This window comes from Haliaeetus albicilla, chromosome 7 (genome assembly GCF_947461875.1).
Source record: "Haliaeetus albicilla chromosome 7, bHalAlb1.1, whole genome shotgun sequence".
NCBI classification, from domain to species: domain Eukaryota; kingdom Metazoa; phylum Chordata; class Aves; order Accipitriformes; family Accipitridae; genus Haliaeetus; species Haliaeetus albicilla.
Genome location: NC_091489.1, coordinates 44,669,010 through 44,685,379, shown reverse-complemented (window position 1 = coordinate 44,685,379; position 16,370 = coordinate 44,669,010). Strand labels below are relative to the sequence as shown.

The 16,370-nt window shown below is 47.0% G+C and overlaps 1 protein-coding gene across 1 annotated transcript in view; it reads right to left on the bottom strand.

Annotated features, from left to right (window-relative positions):
• Positions 1 to 16,370, bottom strand: part of SNX19 (sorting nexin 19) — a 137,109-nt gene that overhangs the window by 80,492 nt on the left and 40,247 nt on the right. Inside the window, exons 13-14 of the transcript XR_011325565.1 lie at positions 13,910 to 14,008; positions 10,008 to 10,184 (exon numbers count right to left, since the gene is read on the bottom strand). The gene's annotated coding sequence lies outside the window, so the exon portion shown is untranslated. The remainder of the gene's footprint in view (positions 1 to 10,007; positions 10,185 to 13,909; positions 14,009 to 16,370) is intronic.

Below are 16,370 nucleotides of genomic sequence, written 5' to 3'. Positions count from 1 at the left end.
TTACTAGAGACCTAAACACCCACATCGTACCATTTTGCCCACTCGCTTCCACTCCCTGTCTGTGGCTAATGATTTTCTGCATTCCACTGCTGCAAGTCTTCCCAGCACATTGCAGTAACAGCTAGATCAAGCTCATACTCAGATGTGTAATGCCAGTTCCTCCAGTGGTCAGCCAAGCTCTTCACATCCACGTGGTAGCAATTAAAGGATGACTTCCATTCTGCCTCTGTTTTGCTGTTGCTTCCCTGGCTTACTGCTAAATCACTGCTTCTTTACTCCCCTTCTCACCCTTTTATTTCTATGTTAGTAGCATCTCTCCAAGGATAGTCTCCATGAGACTTCCTGGAGTACTCTGGGTTAGACTGGTCTTCTCTTTGGCTACCCCTTCTCCAGGCACAGATGCCACCTCTTGTGCCAGTAATGCACATAGACCTCCCCTCAGTGCCATCCCAGACAGCCTTTTTACACCTCCTCCTCCTCCACCCGATCGTTGTCTTGCTGTGATCCGAGAGCCCTCGCTCCTGGGGCCATACACATAGCCCATATGCCACTCTCAACACCTCACAGAGGTTTCTTGAGCCTGGAGATGAATGCACCCTCCATCCTCCCACTATGCCATATTCTTCACTGCTGAAGAACTTTCTTGCTCCTCTTTCCTTCACTCTCTGCCCCTGGACCGATGCTCTATGCTTATGTACAGTGCCTCACCTCACGGTGATGACTTCCCTGCCTGGAAACAGAAAATTTCCGCATCATTCTCTTTGGGACAGACACCTGGAGTAACTTTAAAGGAACAAACCCCCTAACAACAGCATTGGCTTAATGCAATAAGTACAACCACAATTAGCCAAGCAGAAAAGGGGTACATCCACAGCTCCAAGGTATTGTAACCGTACAAGCAGCCATTCTATATTTGAGAAGAAGCCATGGGATTTATTTGTATCATGCGATGATGAAATAGCTTCTAATCCAACAGTAACTAAGAAGGATGTTAAGCCACAGCTAGTAAATGAGGTATTTTGAAATCAGCAAGCCCAGAGAACTTGTATTCAAGATTTAAAAGGGACCTGGCCAAAGAGTGCTCTGGATCATTAATGTTGACTTTTAATAAGTCTTTGGAACACTAAGGGCTGGAAGAAAGCTTATGCTGTGCCAGAGTTTTAAGAGGATAGAAACAGGATGACCCACATAATTATCCACCTGTGACCCTGACTCCTATCCCAGGTGAAATAATGGAACAGCTGTAAAAGAACTTCATTAATAAAGCATTAAAGGAGGGTAACAGCAAATGCCAACAGCTTGGGTTTATAGGAAGCAGATTTGTCACTAAGTTGAGAAATTTTTTTGGAGTTGAATATGTTCCTTAAGCTTGCAGGCTGGACGTAAAAAGAGTACAAAGTTTATTCAATTTAAAGCCAACTGAGGCCTTACAAAAACCTCAGCCTTCCTATCCCTGTACAAGGACTACCAAAACAGTTACAAAAACCCTGATGCAAGCCAGGAAATTGTGGGGTAAGGCAGGCAAGCGATCCTTGAGTCGCCGTGTGCTGCGGAAAGGCACAATCACATCAGCGAAGGGAAAGGAGCAGCCATCACGGGAATTTCCCCGGTGTGAAGTGCAGAACATCATCACTCCCTGCTCTGGATTTCCTTGGCTCAACGCTTCTACTACCGAGAAGCCCACTGGCTTCTAATTAGTTTTGTCTTCAGTGCAACATCAACATGACATTCATAAAGACTTCATTTATTTGAAACCAAATCCATAAACTGAAGCGCAAGCATGCATACCAGAGATGTTTCCAGGTACACACCAAAAGATGTGCCTCTGACGCTCAGAAATGGCAGTGAGAGCCAGAACAGAACAATATCCTACCGGTAAGGGACTAGTAAATTCATTACACATCATGAAGGCTTTGGGTTCTTGCCCAAGGGTAAGAAGAGAAATGTGGGGAAAAAAAGTAAAGTTGCTGTTCATGTCATCTTCCGGTATGAAGCAACGGGTGATGAACAGCCAAACTACCTAACGCTTTTGGGTCCGATATTACACAAAGGATGGGCTTCATCTCCGGCAACATCTGTGCCCTGCCTGAGGCTTAGCAGCCCCCGTCCTCCCCCAGCCCTTCCTGGGAGGTCAGCTATGGTGTGACCTTTATGAAAAGGCCAGTTTTCCAACCCAGGAGCCAAAAAACCTTCAGTCACGACCCTGTCATCTTCCCCTTGATTTATGCCTGCACGGGAGTCCCTAACAGCTCCAGGTGGAGCAGTGGCAAGTCGGGGAGAAAAGCCATTCTTCACTCTAAAATCATGAGCACACAGCAACGCACATCAGGTATCACCCCCACTCTGCCAAACAGCTGGGCTACCCTGGGCATCTCAGGGACAGATAGAGGGTCTGTGAAGAATTTCAAAATCCCCCTGATGGTCATTGCTGAGCCTATATGACTTCATCTCAGTTACTGTTATGTTTTTGAGAGTCAAGAATAACATTAATTTTCCATATCTTGTGGTTTTTGGAGGGTGTGAATAAATTCTCTTGCTGTGAGTTATTTAGGTATCAGTAAACCCAACCCAGCAGCGGTGAGGCCATTGAGCAATACAGAAGGCCCATGACGGACATGTGGCAGGCAAAGACTCACCAGTATGACACATCATGAGGTCCTAAGTGTCAAGTCAGAACCATCAAGAAGAATTGCAGATACTTCCTATGGTCATGGTAGGTCTACTCGGATAAGTTACCCAAATTCAAAACTTGTGAAAAATGAATTGACCTTCCTTTTCTATGTTTGGTTTCCTACCTTACACACATGCATGAATACAAAATGCCAAAAGACAGCAAACATGTGCCCTTTCAGACTGCCAGAAATCAAGTAAGACCCCAAATCCTTCACAAAAACAGCTTGTTGGCATATCAACAAGAAAAGCTAAACCATTGTGATCTCTCACCACCGTGCTGTCTCTTCCTAAAGATGTATCTCAGCAGGAGCTTTAAACTGAAGTGTCATTTGGTCCAATGGCCACTGAAAGCTAAGCACAGGTCAGAAGGATTTATAGCTAGTCTCTCACCCCCTTATTTGCCTGATGTTGCCCATGTTGCCTGCTGGAACTACAGAGCAGCTAAAAGCTAGGACTACCTGTTCGGCCATGTCAACCAGAGGACTACAAAGCACACTTTGGAGAGCCAAGAATCAAAGCTGCTTTTGGTCTCAGGTTTTATTCAGCTCATCTCCATGTTTAGAACTCCACTTGCACATATTTTCACCAGCTGATCCGTGTGAATTCTCAGGGCTGGAAGAAGCAGGGAGGGCACAATGAAAGGTGTATCACGCCAAAGCCTGAATGCTTCTTGAAGGCAAACTCATACCCATGGTGGTTAAGGCTACTTTCCTCCCTCACCTCCGAGTTTCCCTTCCTTCCTCCAAAAAGTCTTGGGTTTTTTTAATGTGTTCTCCTCAACTGAGCTAAAGCCCACAAAAAAACACATGGAAAGCCTCCATTTTACTCAATGGATTTTTGAATCCAGCTCAGGAGGAACAAGTCTCCTACGTGAACAAGTGCAGGAAGAACAGGAGGAGAAGGAGAGACCTCATTTAAGACTATACAAGGGGAAATTGCAAAAAATTACCTAAACCTTTAGGAACATATTTATATTTTGATTTCATGTAATATTACTTCCTGGTTTCCAGCACATATTCCCTGGGCGTCCCCTATCAAATATCAGGCAGTATTAAATCACTGATCCCCGATCCCCGTAGCTCTCAGAAAAACATCTGTACTAATTTGTTGGTTTTCCTTAACATGAGGGCCAGATGAACTCCTCCAGGGCTCAGCCAAGTGAGATCGCTGACAGATGCAGAATAGAAGTGCAAAGATTTTTCCTTTATTAAAAATAAGGTTCCACACTCCAAGCCCTGAGCTTGTCATTTGCCAGAGCGATGAAATGACACGCGGCAACCTTGATCCAACACTGTTGTGGATACAAAAACAGGGTTCTTACCTAATGCTACTCCACTAGCAAATGATTTCTGACAGCACATCCAGATTGGCATGGGCCAACAAGGTGAGGGGTCTGGCAACTGGATACAGCCCTTTTTTACTAGGGGTCTCCAAAATGTCTCAAAGGCATATAGTTATTTAAGTTCACTGACCTGTGAAGGCAGCAAATCTGGCACCCTGCTCACCACTTTCAGGACCCCGACTCCATTTCTGACAAAATTTGCTACAGCAGTTCAACACCAAGCTGCCTTCTTAGCAGGGGCAGCAGAGGTGAAGGTAAGCCAGCTCTTTGTCCTTGCTGTTCACAACAAGGCACCTTAGTCCAAATCACCAGCAAAGGCCTTCGCTGGAATAAACCGCAGAGCCCCGGAGGGATGCCGGCTAGCACCATCTTTGGTGGGCAATCCCTGACACCTTCCAACTCTTTCTTTCTATGCACATACAGTAAGTCAAATGCATGCTAAAGATGTACCAGGTAGTTTGCAGAAGCAAGCAGTCAGGAATTAAGAGGGGCAAGCTGCAGTTTGCTCCGATCACCTTAGCCATGATGTTTTGCATCAACGGCCTCATGCACCCCAGCAAGGTGCTCACACAGGCATTTATTAGCAATCATGCACATGTTCATCTCAGCTACTTCAATTTTCAACCACCACAATAAGCAGATCTAGCCATATTCCTATTTTGCAGATGAAGCTGTGATCCTCTTCTACTTTTGCCCTGGCATGCAGAAGGCACTGTACTCCAAAAACCAGTTAATTGCAATTCAGTTAAATGACCAGCCTTCCCTTGAAACAAAGGGTAATTTTCATAAGAAAAGCTCCCTTCCAAGTTCAGAAGAGTCCCAAGGGAAGGTGCTGTCTGCACACAAGTAACAGTATGAAACCTTCATTTTCTCCCCCTCTGGTGGGCTTTGTGATATGGATGCTTCTCTTCTGCAGAAGAGCTTGTACACTTCATACAGGATGCTGAAGAGGTATCGGAAGCTGCCTTTGCATTAATAGGAGTATTAAGTGCTAGCTAGCTGCCAGGGAAAGACCTACTTGCATGTATAACCTCAGGCATATGTTTAGCCCCAGAAGACTCACCACAAAACTTGTCAGCGCCACATATCTCTGCACGGGAATGACTTGCACCCCTTTGCCGAAGCTGGTGGTTCATGGTGGGCATTCCCCCTTCAGGAAATTCTCTCCAGTGATGACCAAGTCAAAATGCAGAAAAAAACCCACAAAACCAGAACCCTTCACCAGAAGCCTGAGGATGAATCCCAGCCAGGGGCATTGGTCAGCCCATTGACAGGCTGTATCTGCTTTCAATAAACTTTTATAGCCTGTCAATGTGCTGAATCCTACGCAATAAAATTTGTGTCATAAAAAAAGTCTTGCAGTGCCAGTGTCTCTTTCTTCCCTCTTTTTAATTTGAGGACAGCTGGGAGGGACTGATTCAAGGGCCAAGTTTGTAAGATATTTTTTTGGGGAAAAAAAAAATCACTTAAAATTACAATGGGAATTTTCAGAGCCTCCTTCTGGGGAGAGAAGCCATTTTCAAAAGTGACTTCATTTCCAGAGCTGGCTTACCTCCCAGTATTTGAACAAGCAAGGAAAGAAACGTTCAGAAAGTAGATAGGTTTCAAGTTTGCCTTGATTGGTTTCAAGTTTATCAGTCATAAACCAGCCTTTAAAGTCCCAGGCAAATTCTAGGATGGTTTAGCTTATCAGGCTGCCAGTCCTGAACTTCAGCTCACTGACCAGAAGAGATGATCCTGCACAGCATTGCCTTCAGTAGACATCTTAATGCATAAACCTGGCACAAAGAACCTGAAAAACCTCAGCTGGCAAATCTGAAGATTTAATCCTGCAAGCCTTCTGCATGAATTTTTACAAGGGGCCAAGGTCTGAAACCCTTGGTTTGCATCCCTTCCCTGGGATGCACTTTTGTGGCAGTCGTTAAGGGCCATATTTAGCCAGTTTAAATCCCTTTCAAGTCCCTGCGCCTAGTGAAATGGGGAGCAAGGGACATTTAAGAACAATTCAGAGACCCCAGTAAAGCACCAACTGGAGACACAGGGACCAAGGAGCCTTTAAGGGCAGCTAACAGTCTCTTTATTCCCTACCTTTAAGATGCAGATAACATTGTTTTCTTAACGAGCATGTTAGGAAGATAAATATGCTGCCAGTGGTTAACAGGCTCCATAGCTCTCAGGATATGCAGCCCAATTCCCAGTCCCACTGATGGCTGTTTAGGGCAGTTCTCACCCCAGCTGATAGTTGTTTGTAATGCCTGGTTATCAGGCAGAGTTCTCCCTGGGAGAAGCAGGGCTTTGATAAAGCTCCTGCGAAAAGCTAAGAGTAAGCAGGAGGAATTTTCCCTGTTCGAATTGTTTGGACTGTCAGTCACCCCTAGCTTTGCTACGAGTAATACATGAGCCTAGGAGAGAGCTGTAAATACCATGTCCCAGCATGTGTCTAAGGGAGAGGGATTCACACATGTAGGGTGCAAACAGCTGGAGCTATAGACAGCTGTTCTCCACCACAGCACATTGACTGATGGGGTCTCTCACTGAGATGTCAGCTTTCGCTAGTGTTTTAGGAAAGATAAGTCGCTAATGACCGCTGTTTAAATGATTCTTGGCAGGAAGAAAAACACAGAGGTCCTTTATGAAGAGTTGCTCTTTATCTATCAGAATAGCAGCGCCAGTTAATTTTTTTTTTTTTCCATGCTACATGTTGTCTCTGGGGTGGGTTGGGGGATGCACGTGGGGGAAGAACTGCTTTCCAAGCCTTCAAGACTAGATGTTAATGTCTAAGACTTGATGGACTGCCTGCTAGGGTCCCCTGGCTCTACCTTCTAATATCACCTTTTCAATTTTTAAGCACTTCTGTTTCTGGTGAAAGGTGGGGGATTGACAGCAATCAGTTTGAACAGCCACAGGAGAGGCGAGAAAAGCTGCTCTGCTCTGACACAGAGGGACCAGCTCAGACTGACAACACTGCGATCCATCCCAGGCGGATGATTTATACTGACGGGTGGCCTCTGGTCAGACTGATTTCCCACAGGATCCCAAGCAGCAGCTCCTTGGAGAGTTCTGCTAGCAACCTGGCTGGCCAGAAAACAAGTAATCAATGCCTATTTTCCAGGTGGCATCACGAGAAGAAAAAGCAAAGACAACAAGCCATACCCTGATGACAGAAAACTTACTCTAAACTTGCACGACTTCAGAAGTCACTCAGTTTTGCCTTCCTATTTACCCTGTATCTCATAGCGCTTTGGACTTCAGCCTCCACAGTGCACAAGCTTTTGCATGGCAGCAAAACCCAGCTGCATGCTTCTTGATCCAAAATAAGTATACATAAGGTGGTAGTATTTGCCAGATCCCTTCATAAGGAGCAGGGGAGGTTCCTATGGGACCGGTGGCATAGTCGCAGTGAAAGGGCACTGTCTAACTGCAATAGGCAGAGCAGGTTCTGGGGAATCTGGGTCCGATCCCCTCCTGTGTGACCTCAAAAAGGTCATGCTTTTCCTCCTCAGCCTCCCCATCTGCACAGAGATGGATAGCCAGACTGCCCTACCAAGTGGTGAGAATTAACTAGTGCCTGTAAAGCACGTTGAGAGACTCAGATGACAGGTACTATATAACTGCAAACTCTATTATATCATTCCACCATCCCCTTTGCCAAAAATCTGCCTTTGCAGAAAAGATCCAGACACCAAGTACATTATTAAGTGAAGATGTCTGACGGTAGTTCAGCTACGTAGAGATGTTAAATAGTAATAATAATGAAACAATACTCAGCCTTTGAGGATGCTGTACCTCTTCAAAGCACTTCACCAAAACATTAACTGATTATACCCAAAATAAATTGCTCACAGATGTTTGAGATCCATGAGGTATTCAAAAGAAAAGGATGGAACATCATCCATCCTGGATCATACAGGGGATGCACGTGCTATAGCGTAATCAAGAGCTCAAAGGAAATAACTTGCAGGGAGTTCAGCTTTTAGTGCTCTTCTGTACACCTCAAAGCACGGTTTATTGTTAGAAAAAGAAGCACAGAGGCCTGAGCTCCCTCCTCTCGACTGCAGAAGAAAGTTGTGACGGAGCCAAAGTCTTATTCAAAGTTCAATGTCATACCGTTAAAACTCCTATTTCAACTTAATCTTAGCAGAAAAAGCTGCATGCCAGACAGCTTAAGGCATCTATGGTGTTTATAGCCACGACCAAAGGAACATAATTTGGCCTTCTTGTAGTAAACACAGCAAGCTCGTCCAGCAACCCCTTTTGCACTCATCTGTCTTAATTTAAGCATGGACCTCACTACTGCAACCCCACATTATGTTGCAGAATTAAGACTACCTCCCCCCAATCAGTTCACATCCATAGCTTATAAAAGCATCATGCCCCTCTCCTCTGCCCACCTCTCCCACTCCCAAAGCAAGCAGCTGCAAAAAACCAATTTCAGGTCCATAACAAAAAGCTTGTTGCTGTAACTGCCTGGTCACACACATGCACTCAAAAGAGCACCAGGGCGCTTGCATCTAAATAAACCCAGGAGAACTATTATTTCCACACACAATTATTGGCTAGCTTTCCAACACTGGAGCTAGTTCCTGGCCTGTTCCCTGCCAGAGCACAGCATCTGCCTAGGCAGATGCCTGGAAAGACACGAGCAGGGACCTGGCATCTGCAATAACCATTAAGGTATAAAAGGTTGTTTGTTCACAGAGCTGCAGACTCGCTCATTTGCAGCGCACGGCTGAACACTGCCATGGCCCTGCTGTTTGCCACTGACCCACTTTGTGGTTTGCCTACATTCTCTCACAGTCCCTAAGGACAGAGCTCAGAAGAAAACAAGCCCCGAGAAGCCCAAAACCAATCACCAATTTAACACCACTTTACCACAGCATTAGGCCTGGCCTGTTTAGTCTGTCCCTTCCAAAAGCAAGGCAGCCAGCTCTGTGCAGCATGAACACCTGATCCTTCATCATCTCACAGCAGGAGTGCAGCACATCAGGGCAGATGTGCTGTAGCACAGCAGTAGAGAAAGCGTAGAGCGTGGTCCAGGTCCAGGGTGGAGCGCACACAGAGCATCATCCTCGATAAAACCTTCAGCAACCGGCACAAATCAAAACCGAGAGGTCCAGCAGAAAGTCATTTTGGGGGATGAGGCTAGCAAAGGACAGAAGAGCAGTGTCACCGTGGAAAGAGCAGGCAAGAGACAGGTCAGGAATAACACACTCCTGCCAGCACCACACAGGCCCGAGCCAGGAGCTTTCCAGGTGCCAATGGCTAAGATAAAGGCAGAGCAGCCAACCTTGTGTCTGCACAGGATTCCAGCACACTGCCAGGAGCTTATATCAGATATTGGGGAAGTCGAGGCTTGCTAGGAAAGGGGAACAGCAGAGCGATAGTGAAGACACATTGACACAGCCTGCATCTAGAGAAAAGAAAAGCAGCCTCTCATTTTCTTTAGTATTAAAGCTTACAGCATGCAGAGTCTCACAGGAGTTTTGGTTTCAGCCTTTTCTACCATTTGCACGCTGCGTACTGGAGATCATCCTGCCACACATCATCAACATCTCCAAAGAATCCCAAGGTGACTGCATTTAAAATGAAACCTCCAGTACCCTCCAGGAAAGCCAACGCGCCCTCAGTAATGGAGACAGCAACCTATTTAAAGATGAGCTATTTAAAAGCAGTAGCCTGTGGTACTTTGCCAAACTCTTTTCACTCAAGGAGAGCACCATAACACATTTCTCTGGTTTGCCCCCAGTTCACAATAGTCCAACTCAGAAGCGGTGGGGGGGTTTCTTTTGCAAACCATATTGTAGTGGGGGGTCACTAGGTTTGAGTGCTTTAGGCTCTACAAGACGGGAATCACGCCCTTACACTGTGCTACAACTTAACTGGGTTTATATAGATTATTTTAAAGAAACTGTTCAAACACAAGCTGCACGCCACACCGGCTTGAGATATACACTTGAGGACACAAGCATGGAATAGGGGCTGAAAAGCTCACCTTTGCCTTGTGCACAGTTGAAATATCCTCATAACATCACACAGCACACCAGCTTGAGATATTAGGTATGGTCTGATATCAAGGGACAGTGCTGCATTGGACAGAAAGATGCCGCAAGAGGCACTGTGGATGTTGGTCAAAAGAAACATCTTTTGATGCGGCTCTCTCATTTAGGATCTGTAGCATAAAACATAAGGCATGCTGTCAGCAGGTTGGATTGCTGAAGTCTGAAAGTACAGCTTAAAAAAAGTATCTCTGTGTGGGGCATCAGAGTGGAAAGAGCCAAGACCTGCTGCAAATCAGCACTGGAGTGCATTGGCAGAACTACACACGAGTTCCCAGGGCAGGTGGGAGCCATGTCCAGAGCAGAGCACTACAGTGATGGGTCAGACACGGGCTGATTTTAGGATTTTAGGTGCTTCTTGTGGCCATCCCTCAGCCCAAGTGCCGTAGGAGGGTCTGTGCACCCGCACAGTCACGGGAGGAGAAACGTGGAAGGGCAAAGCACACACAGCACCTGCTCAGGCTGTGCCTGGATCCAGTCAACACTGTCAGCCTCTCACTTGGAAAAAAAGCCACCACAAATACAGTTTCTCCCATCCAAGCCTCTCTCCTTCCCCCTCTGAGCTCATTCATGGCTCAGGCTCCAGGACAGCTGCCGGGTTGCCAAGTCCCCCCAGCTCACTGAAGCACAGAGCAACACGATCGGGATGATAGCTGGGCCAGCTGTTAGAAATCACTGCAGGACTCAAAACAACTAAAGACCAAGCAGGGGAAAAAAATAAACCAGCAGAAAGCCCCTCGCTCCTTTTCCTTTGCCTGGACATCGTGGTCTCATTGTTACCACCATTCTTAAATCACCAAGTGAGCCCTGGCCAAAATGACAGCTCATTAAGAATATTTAAAAAATAAGCTGGGTGGGGACTAAGGAGCCCAGGGAACAGGGACCAGGCAGTGGATTTTTTCACACCTAAGTGATTGTTTTGAATGTAGCTCAGGTCAATAGAAGTGACCTTGATCCTGACTGGGACCAGTGCCAGTGGACTCCAGTGTGAAGTCCCCCCCTCCAGGCATCAGCAGAGCCACAGTGAAGTTCATGGTACTGCAAGAAGGCAAGCTGTGTGCCTGCACGACCTGTTGGTACAGGAGGGCTCATACACACTTCTATATAGGCTCTGCTTGTAAGAGTTGCCTGACTCAGCAATCTGGAACCTTAAAGCCCTCTCTACAAAAAAGCTCTTTCTAACTACAGGGAGGTACCATCTTCTGCAACAAAATCCAAACTCATTTGAAAACACCATTTTGTTTAAATTAGAGCACATTAAAGCAGGCAACAATGCCCCTGTCTATGTTTATGGGATGCATGTTGTCTTCCCATGGTGACTTGCACAGTAGGCTACCAAATGTCCTCAACTGACACTAAACATCAGCAAAGGGACACGGAGAGGACGGAGAAGAGCAGGATGTCTGCCTCCTGAACATTTAGCAACCAGGAACAACAGGAACTCAACAGATCGGTAAGGAAGATGAGAATTTGAGACACAAATATGCACAGAACCCCCACTGACAGCAGCTGGGCTGCAACTCTGGCTTGTTCTCCCCAAGAGAACAAGGGCAGGGGAGGTAGCTGACCAAAAACGTTCATGCCAGCGCCCAAGTACCACGTCCTGCCTGGGATGCCCCTCACCAAGGGGGAGCAGGGCAGAGGTCTGTCCCTGCACATCAGGTTGGGATGGGGCTTAAATGCCAAAAACACTGGTGATGGTGACAAAGGACTGCGTGGGAAGCTGAGGAAGAACAGCAGCACTCAGGCACTTAAGAACATAGTATTTTCTCAACATATCACCTTACTGCTGCTCCACAGCCTTCAAGGCAGGTCTTCCCAGCCCCTCTGTTTTCAGCAGGCAGGATGGGGGCTTGCAGCTGACTTCAATTTGAAGCCATCACCAGGGGATAATGTTATTGTTCCACATCCCCTCTGCTCTCTGGCTGGCAGGGGCTGTCTCAGTGGCAGTGCTCGGCCACCCTCCCTTTATACCCCACTGCTTGCAGAGGGCTCAAGCCAAGACACAGAAGCCTGGGAATCTCCCTCAAGATTTTAGGTGCCACTCTGCCTCTGGGGTGGGAAGGAAGCCAGGCTGACATGTCACTCTGCACCACCCTCACCAGTCCCACAGGTGCCCAGATATATCCTGAGCATCAGGCCTCTTAAGAAGTATCTCCACACCTCCTTCATGCTGTGCTAGCTCCATAGAAATAGCAGAGCCCCAGTCTGTCAGCTCTATTTAGCTTTGCTGCAAGCACATCTGATGAAGCAAAGCCAGAGGTCGTGCTCCCCATTACAAAGCTGGAAATAAGGTTGCAAGAAAAAAAAAACCCAGAGCGGACACAGTTCTAGGCTGTGCCTGTCATCAAGATGCCTCCTGAGCTGTTTCCACCATTATCTCCCTATTGCACAGCAGTGTTTCTGCGCAGAGTGCTTCTCCAGCACTTGAACCCTCCCCATCTTTACTCGCCTCTTCAGGGCAGCATATTAACCCTGGTGTGTGGCCATCCAAAACACCCTGCCCCTCTTGGCTGTAAGTTAAGCACAGTGTTTCATGGGGGAGAGGAAGAGGACTGCACCTCTGCTGTTCAAGAGACTCTTGGCTCTTCAGAAGGAGCAATCATTGCACATACATTTCAGCAAACCCATGGGCTCCCACATCCTCTCAACACTTTAAGAAACAGCTGACTAGTTAGTTATTAGAGAGTCTGGTCCAGATGAACTCCTCCCTTCCTGTCCTCTGCCTTCCAGAAAGCTGGTCTCTCCCTTTGGAGAAGTCTCTCACCTACAGCAAAGGCTCTGGCTAGAAAGCCCAAGGGTTTGTCATTTTTGGTGAGTACAGGAGCCACTACAATCTCTGCTGCGATTGCTTTTCTTCACCAAGCCTGCAGCAGAAGCATCCTGACAGCTTGCTACCTTCCTTTCAGCCCCAGCTCCCTGCACCACTTCTTCCCACACCACAAGCTCGCCCTCACTGTCTCCAGGTGCATAAAACAAGAATGCTTCTGCCTGATTACTGCTCCTGGGCAACTGGCTTCTTTCTCTTCCATTCCTTCATCCTCTGAGGCTTTGCTGCATACACAGAAGACAGGACAGAGGTACAGGCTGCTGCAGCCCAGGGTGCCCTGTGGGACAGTAATTGCAGAATGAGGTAAGGCAGAAGGAAGTGGGTGCTCTAGGATGAAGGGAAGGACAGCTGTGGCTGTTCCCAGGATCTGGAGCAAGTTAACTGATAAAAACCAGAGCTGGACCTGAAGGAAAGCTGGGCATTCACAGCCAAGAAAGCCAAACTGCTTTGGAAGAAGCCCTGACCTTTGTTGCACAATCTCCAAGCGAGGCACTCGCTGTACTCGGAGAGCAAGAGGCAAACTAGGGATAAGCAAACGCACACCCCCTCACTCAGTCTCGCACAGCCCAAAACACAGCTCAGCACAGGCCTCCAGCTTCCCACCTACCAAGAAACACAGCCTCCAAAAGCCAGCACTGCAGCTTATCCTGTGCAGCTGCCCCTAGAGAACTCAGTGTAAGAAGCAGCAAGATTTCAGCCTCCCTCAGGGCTCAGAAAAGTCAAAGGCACACACCATCCTGTACAGCCAGTTTCTGTAACTCTCTGTGCTCGACAGCCTTTGAAACCTCGGGGGAGAGTCAGCAGCAACAAGGACCTCAAGCATTCTTTCCAAAACAACATTAAATATACAACCCACTGCTAGGTAAATAAAAACTGCAACCCCTTTAGTTTGAAGCTTCACAACATTCCGCAACGTAATCTTGTGCTTCTCTGGACACTTACAGTGGACAATTCATTAAGAGAACTCTGGTTAGTTCCCACCATCCCATAAATTCACCCAAATCCTACCTTATCATGCAAGCAGCAACTCAGATCCAGCCAGGACTTTCTCTGCTGCACCAAGCTGCCACATGGTAGCTCAGGACACTCTGACTGTTAAAAGAAGACCTAGAAACAGGGAAAAAGAAAGGCATAAGTCCTCAGAAAAATCAGAGTATAACATGCTTACATCCTCCTTGCTACTCCTCAAGTCTTTAATCTCCTAGGTCACTGCAAGCTTCTTACCACAAAGAAAATATCAAACACACCAAGAGAGCTGCCCCTCTCATCCCTTTGCCGCAACTGAGCCTGATTTATATAAACTCCCTGCCCTCACACCCCTGCGAGGACAGGTTAATTGGAGCCACAAGGTTAACCGCCTTCTCTTCTATAGGTGGGATAGTTTACTTTCTTAGCTTTCTTCCTCTTTCTTGTTTCCCCAACAGTCACAGGTGGCACAGGGAACTGCCTTTTAGATGCGCTTTAAAGTCTCTTTGGCTGACTGATACTGGAAGACTTGGGAAGTCCTGTATTCTTCCACTTTATCTAAAAAGTTTCATAAGGCTTAGAGAAAGCATGGGGAATTACTGTGCAAGCGACCTTATCTGAGCCAGGGTTGTGCACCTGGAAGCACATACCTAAACCACCTGTACAACACATATACATTATGCTTCCCTTCTTGTATGTGCTAACACATCCACAAAATTACAAGTCCATTTTAAACAAAAATCACTGACGTGCACTTCCAGCTGCAGCAGTGGGATATAAACAAAGCCTGCGTGTATACACACACGCATATGTATGCACACACACACAAAATACACGTGCACACCCTTGTGTGCAAATTATCTGTCTTCCGTTTGTATTTGGCTTGGCTGCACAGCCTGCTCTCCGTGGGCTCGGCCAGTAGATATCCAGGCTAAGATAAACACCAGACAGCTGCTGGGAGCCAGAGATATTTTGGTGATTAACAGCTGTGTGGGGCTATACAACAGAGCCCCCCCTGACCTCCGCGATCCCTCCAGAACAGGCTGTTTCATTTCAGATTTCTGTTTGTCAAGCGAAGGCTGGAAGCGATCAGAAGAGATTCACTGCAAAATGCGCAGGTGGGAAACCTGGCGAGGAGAAGCCGTTGCCCAAAATCCAATCCCTTCCCTGGCACGCTGGCCATGGCAGCCTGTGTTGGCTTTGCCCAGCGCCTCTTGAGCAGCACTTGTAGCCGCAACTGCAAAAATGTGATTGCTTATTTCGAGGCTTCTTGAATCCATGAAGGAATAGCAAAAAGCTTACAGTGAAGCCCGTTCTCCTGGCATTTATGGTTTATCATAACCGAATACTTCAGAAGAAGGTCTTGCAAGTGTTTCACTTCGGGCTGTTTGCAAATGGGCTCTTCTATTCCAGTACAGGCATGCAGCAAGTGACAGTCTTGTCCTGGAGAGGAGAAGCTGGCAAAAGGAGATAGGCCTGGGCTTTGGAATAAGAATGGGGCTGATACACAGGGAAGACAAAAGAAATATTATTACCCCTTCATACCAAGATGGAACAGGATGCATAAATGACTGTAGCTGATAATTTCCAAAGAGCACAAGGAAATTCCCAGTCTGTCTTCCCCAGCTAGAAAGGGGAGCTGCAGCCACGGCAGGACGGCTGAATGGAAATCCATCCTGAGCAGCAGCAATCTAGGATGCCTTACACACAACTGCGAAGCCGAAGATGTTTTGACAGAGGAAAGGGGCGAAAAGTGGGAAGTTGCTCACAATGCAACTACAAAAACAAAGTCTAGGGATTAGTTAATAACGTGTGGTCTGAGACAACAAACACATCTCCCCATAAAGACCCCAGTTCAAATAAACTGGTGCTGTTGTCATTAAAACCCACCATCTGCATGTCTGTTTTCCACTGGGTCTAGTGTGAAATTTAAAGGGACCACTGCTTGGAGAAATAGTCCCCCAACATCATCCTTTGGGGCACTTCAAAATCCAGATGTGGCTGAAAGACACCATGACTTGGACTCATCCCTGCATAACATTTGTACTGAGGCTAAACGTATACAGTGGCAAATACTTAAGCTTTTACGCAGGAAGCCTAAGTTGAAGGCAACGTCTTCTTGTCTTCAAAATGATGAAGTCCGCAGACTCTAAAAAGCCAGCAAATGTAGGTGTGTGGAAAGATGGATGGTTACACCCAAGGCGGCTGCATGCCTCATGGAGCTCTCCACCTCCTTTCCATCTTTGCTCCCAGCTCCCTCCCTGCAGTGCAATAGGTAAAGCCCTGGACCTGAGAAACCAGGTCTAGTACTAAAGTCCTCCGAGCTCGGTGGGGGAGTGGAGACCTCCCTGGCTCTGGTCAGGTCACCCTTTCATGCCTGATTGCAGCTCATCAAGGCCCAAAGTCTAATAATGAAACAACCGAGGCCGAGAGCTCCCTCTGACAGCTTAACTGATGGTTGTAATTAGGGACTAGCCCACACAGCTTTTCATTAGTGCACCAC